This window comes from Equus quagga, chromosome 17 (genome assembly GCF_021613505.1).
Source record: "Equus quagga isolate Etosha38 chromosome 17, UCLA_HA_Equagga_1.0, whole genome shotgun sequence".
In the NCBI taxonomy this organism is placed as follows: domain Eukaryota; kingdom Metazoa; phylum Chordata; class Mammalia; order Perissodactyla; family Equidae; genus Equus; species Equus quagga.
In genome coordinates this window covers 15,371,891-15,383,260 of record NC_060283.1, presented here as the reverse complement: position 1 = coordinate 15,383,260, position 11,370 = coordinate 15,371,891, and the positions used below count along the sequence as shown (strand labels likewise).

The window sequence follows — 11,370 nt, the reverse complement described above, 5'->3', positions numbered from 1 at the left end:
GAATGTATATCTACCCAAAACTGACATCAAACATTATTCTTAATGGGGAAATTTAGAAACATTCTCTTTAAAACCAGGAACAACACAAGAATCCTATCTTCACTGCTCATATTTGACATTGTGCTAGAATTTCTACCCACAATTGTAAAAAGAAAAAAAGAGAGAGATAGAGGAAGATACAACTAACTAATATTCACTGACAATATTCACAGATGATATCATTGTCTATGAGGAAACCCAAAAGTGTTTACAGAAAAATTATTAGCAACAAGAGTTTAGGATATAGGCTGCTAGACAATTAATAATAAAAAATCATTTCATTTCTATATGACACAACTTAAAAGATGCATTTTTTCCTGCTTTTTCTCCCCAAGATACATAGTTGTATATTTTAGCTGTGAGTCCTTCTAGTTTTGGCATGTGGGAAGCCACCTCAATGTGGCCTAATGAGCAGTGCCATGTCCATGCCCAGGATCCGAACCAGCAAAACCCCAGGCCACCAAAGCAGAGCACGTGAACTTAAGCACTTGGCCACAGGGCCGGACCCTAAAAGATGCAATTTTTAAGGAGACTATTTACCAAAACAAACAGAAAAACCCCATAAGATTCCTAAGAATAAATTTAATCAAAGGAGTTGGTAGCAGAAATTTATCAACTTGACTTAAAACATCAAAGTACACCAAAATAAAGGAAGAGCATGGAAAGGAATATTGAGGTCTGTCTGTATCCCTGGCCATATCTCTTTCTAGTCCTTTTTTCCCACCCCATGACTTCTATGTGCTTTCACTGCCAACAGCTAGCACATGCTGCCCTTGGGCTGCTGGAGTAAATTTTCCCTGTGTTAAAGGACAGACAAAAGTGGCTGAGAATTTATGCCCCAACCTAACTCCAGAGAAGGCCTTAGCTAATGTCTAAATGGTGTGGGAGTATGAAAGCTCTACTCTCTTCTTTTGAATCAAAACTCCAGGCATAATTTAAACTCCAGAGTTCTGCTAAATCAATCTGAAGTGACTCTCTGCCGGAATTTACCTGAAGTTGCACCCTTGTTTAGCTTCCTCTCCCTCTCAGTCCTACTTCCTCCACTCTCTTATCAGTTTCCCCTGGAATACTTCTTTAATAAATCACTTATTAGTCACAGAAATCTATGCCTCCAGATTTTTCAAAGCACTTTGTCATCCAGTAACATCTAACCAATTCAGAGTTATCCCATACTTGTGAATATGATGACTCAATCTCATAAGATGTAAGTTTTTCCAAAGTTGGTCTATAGATACAATACAATTCTAAACAAAATCCCAATAAGTTATTTTGTGATATTTGACAATTTACTTTTAATATGGTCTAAAAGAAGAAAGAACTAAAAACAGAAAAGATATGCACAAAAAAATGAACAAATTCGAGAAACTTGACCTACCAGATATCAAGAAATTGCAAATCATAGTAATTAATACAGTGTAGGATTGGCCCAGAAACAGACTCATGCAAGTATAGAAATTTGATATGTGACATCAGTGGCACTGTGTATTAGTTGAGAAAAGGATTACTCAATAAACAATGATGGAACATTTGGTAGTCCATATAAGAAAAAAAATAAAATTGAATCTTTCCCTCACTCAATGCCCAACAAGCAATTTTAAGTGGAATAAGAACTTAAACAAAAAAGCAACAATATGGAATGAAATATCAATTAGCATCTTCCTGATCTTGACTCAAGAAATTGTTTCTTAAACAAGTCACAAAAACACTAAGAATAACAGAAAAATTTTAAAATATTAACTGCTAAAAAGTGTTTAACACAGCATAAAGTGAAAAGACAAGCTGCATGCTCATCTTGTAACTGAATATATCTGACAATGGTTTAGTCCTAATATACACAAAACTTTCAGAAATCTATTTTTTTAATTCAAACAACTTGATAGAATAATGGGCAATTCTCAAAAGATATAATGGGCAATGCACAGAAAAGGAAGCACGTATGAGAAGAAACAAATGAAAACATGCCCAACTTCGTTAGTAATCAGAGAATTGCATACTATATACCCTCTAGACTAGCAAAAACATTAAGAAGTGTTGGTACTACCACATGTTGGCAAGGACGTACATCAACAGAATCTCTTATACATTGCTAATTGGGGTGAATGTTAGTACAACTGCTTTCAAAAGTCAGTTGGCTTGTTTTTTTTGTAAAGAACATTTGCATACCCTTTGACACAGTAATTCCATGCCTAGCTGTCTTTCCCAGGAATACTTTTCCACATATATATGAATGCTCACAACAGCACTCTTATATAGGGGAAAAATACGGAAAAAAACAAGGGACATTAACAGGAGAATAATAAAATAAATAATGGTATAGTCACCCAATGGAATAGTGCATAATAGTAAAAATAGTGAAACATGCAACAACATGGATGAATCTTTCAAATATGTTGAGTGAAAAAGTAAGCCCAGAAGATTATATATCTATGATACCATTTTCATAAAATCAGGAAGAAGTATAACACCAAATTTTGTTTAGGCACGTATATACATATGTTAAAACATTTTCATAAAGTAAGGAAATTTTAAATCAAACTTCCATACGTTAATTATCACTTGTGGGAAGCAGAGGAATGGAATAGAGTAGTGCATAGATAAATATTATTGGGAATGTTTTAGTTCTTGGGTTGGATATAAAGTTCATGGATGGCCACTAAATAACTATAAATAACACATGTAAAATATATAATATATTTTTTGTATCAAGTATTTTTCAAGAGCTGATAAGGAAAAAAATGCTTTCATGAAAGCAAACCGCTCTTGGGAGCCATAGGACCTCTAGCCTATCTTCCTTTTCTGCCTTCACTGAAGACACTTTCACCCTCCAAGAAGGAGTTCATAGTCCCTTCTGAGAATATTGTGTTTTCAAGACATTAATTGCTATTTCATTGCTATTATTCTCATAGTCAAGATCAACATTCACATTTGTGTTTGTTATCCATCAAATGGAACTAAAGAGTTTTTTTTTAACACAACCATCCTCACCCAGCCCTTACCACACTTCTCCTGATGATTATGCCTACTTCATGATTGTTGTTGTAAGAAGTAAAGGGATTAATTCCATCAAAACACTTAGCACAGGGTTTCCAGTTCCTCTCATATGTAAGGAGCTCGGAAGTTGCCATTTTATCCCTAACAATAAGTTCAAACCTGAACAGATTGAAAAGTCAGCAACTCCTCTTGGATCTGTAAGAGAGTGGAGGACACAGGGAAAACCACTGTCCCTAAGATTGGAGAGAAGATAGGTGAATACAGGGAATTGCAGCTTACCGGAGAGAGACTCACGTGTGAAAACTGCCACAGGAATCACTTCCAAGGTAGGAAAATCTCAACTATAATTAATGAATTGCTGGAGGTTTAGCTTGGGCAAGCCTGAGAGTTAAAAACTCCAGGGGAACTGAATAGCCTGTGTCTGGCATATATGTAAATATTAGCTCAATGAAAGGAGTATGTAAATATGAAACTGACTGATTTTACTTTTTGTTTTTTGCTGCACATATATACATTTCCATGCAAATAGGCACACAATTTTCCTACAGTAAATCCTAAGTCTCTGTCCTCTGGTATTGTGATGAACACTTTGCATTAAAAAAGTCATTCCAAACCAGATGCAATGACAGTCTTCAGGATTGGCCAATCCTCTATTTGGACCAGGTAACATCATTCCCAATTGGGCGCATGGACCAAATGGAGCCTTATTTGAAAAGATTCCAGGTATAATGCTTGCTAGATACTTTTTGTGATCTTATTATAGAGAATTTAAACATATGTAAAAGTAGATAGCATCGTATAATGAATTATTTTTACCCATCGCTCTGCTTCAATAGTTATCAACTCATAGCCAAGCTTGTTTCATTTATACCCCTATTCACACCCTCCCTTGCCTCCCATATCAATTTGAAGACAATCTCTGACACTATTAAATTATTTTATCAGTGTTTCAGAGTAATCTGTAAAAGATAACGGCTCTTTATAAATTTAGCCACAAGAGCATTATCATATCTAACAGTATGAGACATTTGCTTATGTATTCACTAATTCATTAATATGTTCATTTGTTCAACATGTTTTCATTATTTCCCACATCTGACTTAATTCTGATTTAAACCATCACTCATGGATGAGAGAGCTTTTTTTTTGGAAGTCCAGGAGTCCAGTGCAGAAGTTACAGCACAAGGTTGGAGCAAAAAAATCCAAGATGGGACACACTGGGGGAGGTAAGAGGAATAGTTTGATGTTACCTACATAACCCCTTCCCCAGATGGCAGAGCTCAGTGCCAAGAGAGCCCTTCTTGGCCCAAAAGGGGAAAGTAAGAGCACCTAGCCTCTCTATCTGGGCAGGAAGCTGCCAAAGAGGCCCTTTTCTCTCTCACCCTACGAAGAGCCCTGAGTCCAGAGCAGCAGGACTGAGGGGGCATAAGCGACTAGAAGAAGAGCAGCCAGGACTCATAAGGGAATATATCACAACAATATGGATCCCCCAAACCACACCACAGATTCCAGTGGGATCTCCACCCACAAGTCACTAGGGAACATCTCACTGGTGGATGGCCCTAAATGATGACATAGTGACCAAAGACACCCTAAGAACTCCAAGTGCCTCACTGACACACATCCCTGCCTCATGGCCAACTCTTGCATACTCCTGATGGTGGTGAGAGCAAACTTTTCCAGACAGCTAGTAAGCACATGCAGAACATTTCCGCAAATCTGCAGGCCTGACTAGAAGAAACCACAAAATTGGACGTTCAGCACAGGGCTACACAAAGCAAAAGGGAGACAGTCAATATGCAGTCTGGCTGTGCAGAATTGAGAGAAAGCATAGAAGCTTAAGAATTCTTAAGCAGTGAGTAAGAATGATGACTTGAATGGACAGATCTTGAGCCTCAGCCTCTATGAAACAAAGAATCTCTTCCCCACACAGACCAAAGCCCAGTCTCTGGCAGCAGAAATAAACAAAATCTTGCATGAAAACTCATGAAAGCCCTAAAGGAGCAGGAGGAGATCAACTTCTGGCCAAGTACATACACAAGCTTATCCTTGCAATCTTAGACCACAACCCCTCCATCCAAAAGATCAAACACTGAGACAAGGGGGTTGGCTGTGGAGTGGTCTCACGAGCCCCAGATCCTGGGACACTGGGACCAAGGCACAGACCCTGCCTGAAGATGCAGCTCAGGCCAGGCCTCATCTACCCACTGTAAAGGTACCTCTGACCACCATGTAATGTGTACTTGTATGTAAATGGGGAGGCTGTACACACAGCAAAGGGTGAGCATGGGGCCTTGGCTGTGGGTGACATGTGCACAATTAGCTGTCCATTCACCTTGTGGTCCCTTTACAAGTAGTAGAGAGTACTGAATGTGGGAGGGGGCAAGGTCTGCTATCAGAGGCTCCTGCAATAACAAGAACTGGAGGCATCTGATTCAGATAGTAGATCAAATGATTCTACCTCTGGGGATAATGATTAAACAATATTCTAGTGAAAAAAAATAAGTGGAGCAAGAAGTGTGGGGCAGGGATCCCCATAGAAAATGTCTGAGAAAACCTTCAAATTCTTAGTGGAGCTGATGGAAGGTTTTCTCTTGCAAATTCAGTCAGTAAAGCCACAAGGAAATGAATGTTATGTCAAATTTTAAGACAGCAACACAAGACTTCAAGAAACATGAAAAATCAAGAAAACATGACCATACCAAAAGAGCACAATAATTTTCTAGAAACAAACCCAAAGACACAGAGATTTGTGTTTTATCTAATAAAGAATTCAAAATAGCTATTTGAAGGAATCTCAGTAAGTTACTATAAAAGAACAACACAGAGACAAACCAAACCAGGAAGACAATATACACACAAAGTGATTACTTTAACAAAGAGAGAAATATTATGGAAAAGAACCAAAGAAATTGTGGAACTGAAGAATACAATGAATGAAATGCAAAATTCAATAGAGATCATCAACAGCAGAATGAATCAAACACAACAAAGAAGCCAAAGAAATAGAAGACAGAACCTTTAAAATGATCCAATCAGGGGAAAACAAAGAAAAAAGAATGAAAAAGAGTAAAAAAAAAAAAAAGAACCTATGTAAACCATGGGATGCCATCAAGAGAATAATCTGTGAATTATTGGAACTCATAGAAATGGAGAGCAAATTGGTGATTGTTAAGGGATAGGCAAAGAGAGAAATACGGAAATGTTGGTTAAAGCATACAAACTTCAGTTATAGAATGAATAAGTTCTGTGGATCTAATGTATAGCATGGTGACATAGTTAGTAATACCGTATTATATACTTGAAACTTGATAAGAGAGGAGATCTCAAATGTTCTCACACAAAAAAAAGGTAATTATATAAGGAGATGGAGTTGTTACCTAACCCTATTGTGGTAATCATTTTGCAATACATTCTTCTATCATACCATCATGTTGTATACCTTAGACGTACACAGTGTTATCTGTCAATTATATCCCAATAAAGTTGGGAAATAAAAGAACACATTTTGAAATGATAGTTTGAAAACTTTAAAACTCTAAGGAAAACACAAAAGAAGATGTCAGCAAATGGAAAGGCAAACCATGCTTTTGGATGGAAAGATTCACATCATTAAGATGTTGACTCTATGTAAATACATTTGTAAATGTAATACAACACGATCAAAATAATAACAGTTTATTTTGGGGGCTATGAAGCTGGAAGAGAAGTAAATATAATTTTAGAGTTCATATGGAGAACTTTGGAAAAGAAGAGCAACAGGAAAAAACTAGCCCTCCAGATATTAAAACATTCATAAAGCTTCCATAATAGGAAACAGTGTGGTGCTGGCTACTGTAGAAGCCATAAAAGAATATAATTGTAATTAACTACATGAAAAAGGCTTCTGTATATAAAAATATTAAAAGAATGAAACTAGACCCCTATCTTAAAGTGATTCACAAAAATTAACTCAAAATGAATTAAAGACGTAAATGTACAACTGGGGTCAATAAAACTCCTAGAAGAAAACACAAGAAAAAAGTTCCTTGACATGGGTCTTGACAATGATTGTTTGGATCTGAAACCTAAAGCAAAAAGAACCAAATAAAAAATAAACAAATAGGACAACATAAAACTAAAAAGCTTACGCAAGGCGAAAGAAATGATCGACAAAATGAAAAAACAACTTATGGCATGGGAAAAAATATTTGCAAACCATATACCTGATAAGGGGTTAATGTGAAAAATCTATAAAGAACTCATATAATTCAATAGCAAAAAAAAAAAAAAAAACCCAAGCAATCCAATTTAAAAATGAACAAAAGACCTGAATAAACCTTTTATCTGCACACTTGTGTTTGTAGCAGCATTATTTACAATAGCTAAGACATGGAAACAATGTAAGTATCCATCAACGGACGAATGGATAAAGAAGTTGTGTGTGTGTATATGTCACACACACGCACACAATGGGTTATTATTCAGCCATAAAAAATGAAATCTTGCCATTTGCAACAACATGAATAGAACTTGAGGACATTATACTAAGTCAGATAGGGAAAGACAAATACTCTGTGTAATCTCACTTATATATGTGATCTAAAAACAAGGCTTATAGAAAAAGAGATCAGATTTGTGGTTACCAAATGTGGGTAGACTGGAGGCAGGGGATGTAATTGGATGAAGGTAGTAGAAAGGTGCAAACTTCCAGTTATAAGATAAAGAAGGACTGAGGATGTAATGTACAACATGAAGATTAGAGTTAACATTGCTGTGTGATATATTTCAAAGTTGCTAAGAGAGTAGATCCTGAGAGTTCTCATGACACAGAATTTTTTTTCTTTTTCTCTTTTGTTGTATCTATATGAGATGATAGATGTAAACTAAATTTACTGTGGTAATTATTTCACAATATATGTAAGTCAAAACTATGCTGCACACCTTAAATTTATACAGTAGTTATGTAAATTATATCTCAATAAAACTAGAGAAAAAATAAAAAGCTTTTAAACATTGAAAACTTTGTGTATAAGACCAAAGGTAATTAAATGTTAAAACATTCCTACTCAAAAAAATTGCGAGTTAAACAACAATAAGACATCTATCACATTTTTAAAATATTTTACAAAATATTTTACAATATTTTTTTATATTTACAATATAAAATTTTTACAATAATTTTTTTTATATTTACAATATAAAATTTTTACAATATAAAATATTTACAATATTATTTTAAAATAATTTACAAAAAAGTTGCAGTAATAGTACAGAGAATTCCCATATGCATTTAATCCAAATCCCCCTAATATTAGTATTTTTCCATATTTTCTTCATTTATTTTCTCCATAAATAAACAGATAGACAAACAGAATTTTTTGTGAAACATTTGAAAGTTGCCTACATAATGTCCTTTTACCTCTAGATACCTCAGTGAGAAATTCCTAAATTCAAGGATACTCTCTGATGTAAACACAGCACAAGTATCAAATACAGGAAATTATCTTTGGTACAATTCTATTATATCATTTACAGAGCTTTTGCTCACTAATGGCCTTCACCTAGTATGGGATCCAACCAGTGATCATCTGTTACATTTAGTTATCATCTAACTTTAATCTGGAACAAGCCTTCAATCATTTTTTGTCCTGATACTTTTGAAGATGCAGGCTAGTGATTATGCAGAATTTCTTCAGTTGGGGTTGCCTGCTGTTTTTCAATGATTAGACAAAGTTTATGTGTTTCTGGTAGGAATCCCACAGTAATGATATTGTGTTCCTCTCCGGTTTCAACACTGATCATATTGACTTTGAATAATTGTTTAATGGAGTCCCTTTCAGATTTCTCCAAAATAAAGTTACATTTTTCCTTTTGCAATTAATTAGTGTGTTGTAGAGAGATGCTTTGAGACTATGTAAATTCTTCTTCTCTCCAATAAAATGCTATTGTCAATGTTTATTGTGTCAAGAGCACTTTCACTAGGAAGCAGAATTGTTACAACCATTCTGAGAATGAACTTAGCATTTGCTTCAAAATTCGTTATAGTTTTTATTGCAGTAAATTTACTATAACAAGTGAGCTTTCAAAAACATCAGAAGTATAGTTAAAAATTTCTATTCACAAATCCTTACCACAGTGTTATTTATAGTAGTAAAAAATTAGAAACAACCTAACCATCCAACAAAAATATAGCTAAAGTAATAGTTTATCCATAGTAGGAAATATTTTACAGTGATTACAACGAAGTTGTTTAAGATGGGAGCCAGTTAGAGTAACTCTAGATCTAACAAGTCCTGTGAACTATTCTTTATCTCACTCTACCCTTCAGTTTGGACTCAGCATCATTCTAAACCCAAGGATCAATATGAAGACTCTGTCTCTATTTCTCATCTAGTTTCATTGTCCTGATCCACAGCTTCTTCATGGCCTTCCTCATTTCTGAATTTCTCAGGGAGTAGATGACAGGGTTGAGGAGTGGGGTGATCACTGTATAGAATATGGCCACCATTTTGTCCACAGACAGGGTGGTTGAAGGCCTCAGACAGATGAAGATGCAGGGCCTAAAGAACAAGATGATCACGGTGATATGGGACCCACAGGTGGAGAGGGCCTTGTGCCTTCCCTCAGAACTTTGAGTCCTCAGGTGGAGCAAGATGACCACATAGGAGGCTAAGAGGACCATGAAGCTGATCACAGCCATGGTCCCCCCATTGGCAACAATCAGTAGACCAATGAGGAAGGTGTTAAGAGCAGGCAAGTTTGAGCAGGGGAAGCAAGTCACAGAAATAGTGGTTGATCACATTGGAGCCACAGAACGGCAAGTGGAAGATGAGAAGGATTTGGGCAAAGGAATGTACAAAGCCCCCCACCCATGCTGCTCCTACTAGGACAGCACACACCTGCCGGTTCATGATGGTGGTGTAGTTGAGGGGCCTGCAGATGGCCACATAGCAGTCATAGGCCATCACAGTGAGCAGGAACACCTCAGTGCCACCAAAGAAATGGATGAAAAAAAGCTGTGTCATGCAGCCCCACAGAGATATGGCTTTTTTTCAGCCAGCAAATCTAAGATGAGTTTGGGGTCTGTGGTAGACGAGGAGCAGATCTCCACGAAGGACAGGTAGCTGAGGAAGAAGTACAAGGGGGAACCAAGACTTCTGCTGGTCATGACAGTGAGCACAATGAGGAGATTCCCAAGCACAATTGCTGTGTCCAAGAACAGAAACAGCACAAAGCAAACTTTCTGTACATCCTGATTGGAGAAAGTCCCAGAAAAATGAATTCAGTCACATTGAGTGTGTTAGCCATGAGGTCACCACCAGGAGGCAGTAACTTGGGTGAAGTGATCTGAAATGATACAAAATAAAAGATTCCTTCATCAAGTGGTTGAATTATATAATAATCCCTTGCACATCTGAGAAGGTTTGAGCTGGATATTGAAAGCTGAGTAGGGGTTAATTATGTTTACAAGAAGAGAAGAGTGTTCCCAAGAGGCACAAGAGCATACAAAGTTATAAAAATTCATCCATGTGTGGCTGAAGCAAACCAGAGAATCACAAAGATAGAGCTGGAGATAGAGTCTAGTATCAGATCATGAAGGGCTGTGGTGAACTTCAGGGTTTATCCACAGACAATGGGGAATCATTGAGAATGTTAGTCAATTGGAAAGTATGACCACTTTGTATATACAGATTGGAATAATGAAAGCAGACCGGGGAGAGGATGATTAGGAGACCAATACCTCATTGGCTAATGTTGGGCAGCAAGGATAGTGTTGCTGTCTCCATGTTACATGTCTCTCTGACGCCCTTTGTATGCTTTTAATTGTCTTTTGCCTACAGCTTTCCTTCATCACACTTCCTTTTACTCCCTTTTCATTCTTTGTTTATAGAATAGCTTCCTCACAACTCCACTTCCAATGAGAGTCTTCAGACATCAGCATCTTGACAGTCAGCATCCCTATTTCTACTTTCTCCTCATAATTCTCTTCTATACCTGGTCACTTGGTGATCTTGTCCATTTCCAAGGACCCAGTGAATTCATGTACAATTCTTCTCCTTACTGGTACCTTCCTCTGCTCCAATCATATGCTCCCAGTAGCTACAGAGATACAAAGTTCCCCTCCACCCAGAGTGCCCCCTCATGCTGTGACACATACTCTGTGCAGTCCAGTCTTCCAACACTTCAGGGCATTATGAAGAATGTGCACTGACTGATTTGCAGACTGTCCTTGTCCATGCTGGACTTTGTCCAAGATGACTGAGGTCTGTGTGTATCAACACAGTCCCTTGTACAGCGAGACTCCAGGGAACTTGAGACTAAGAGTCACATGCCATCTATTCATGTCACAACGCTTCT

At 37.0% G+C, this 11,370-nt stretch overlaps 1 pseudogene; it reads right to left on the bottom strand.

Moving 5' to 3' along the window:
* Positions 1-9,391: 9,391 nt before the first annotated feature.
* LOC124229593 (olfactory receptor 4X2-like) lies at positions 9,392-10,320 on the bottom strand (annotated as a pseudogene).
* Between the last annotated feature and the right edge of the window lie 1,050 nt (positions 10,321-11,370).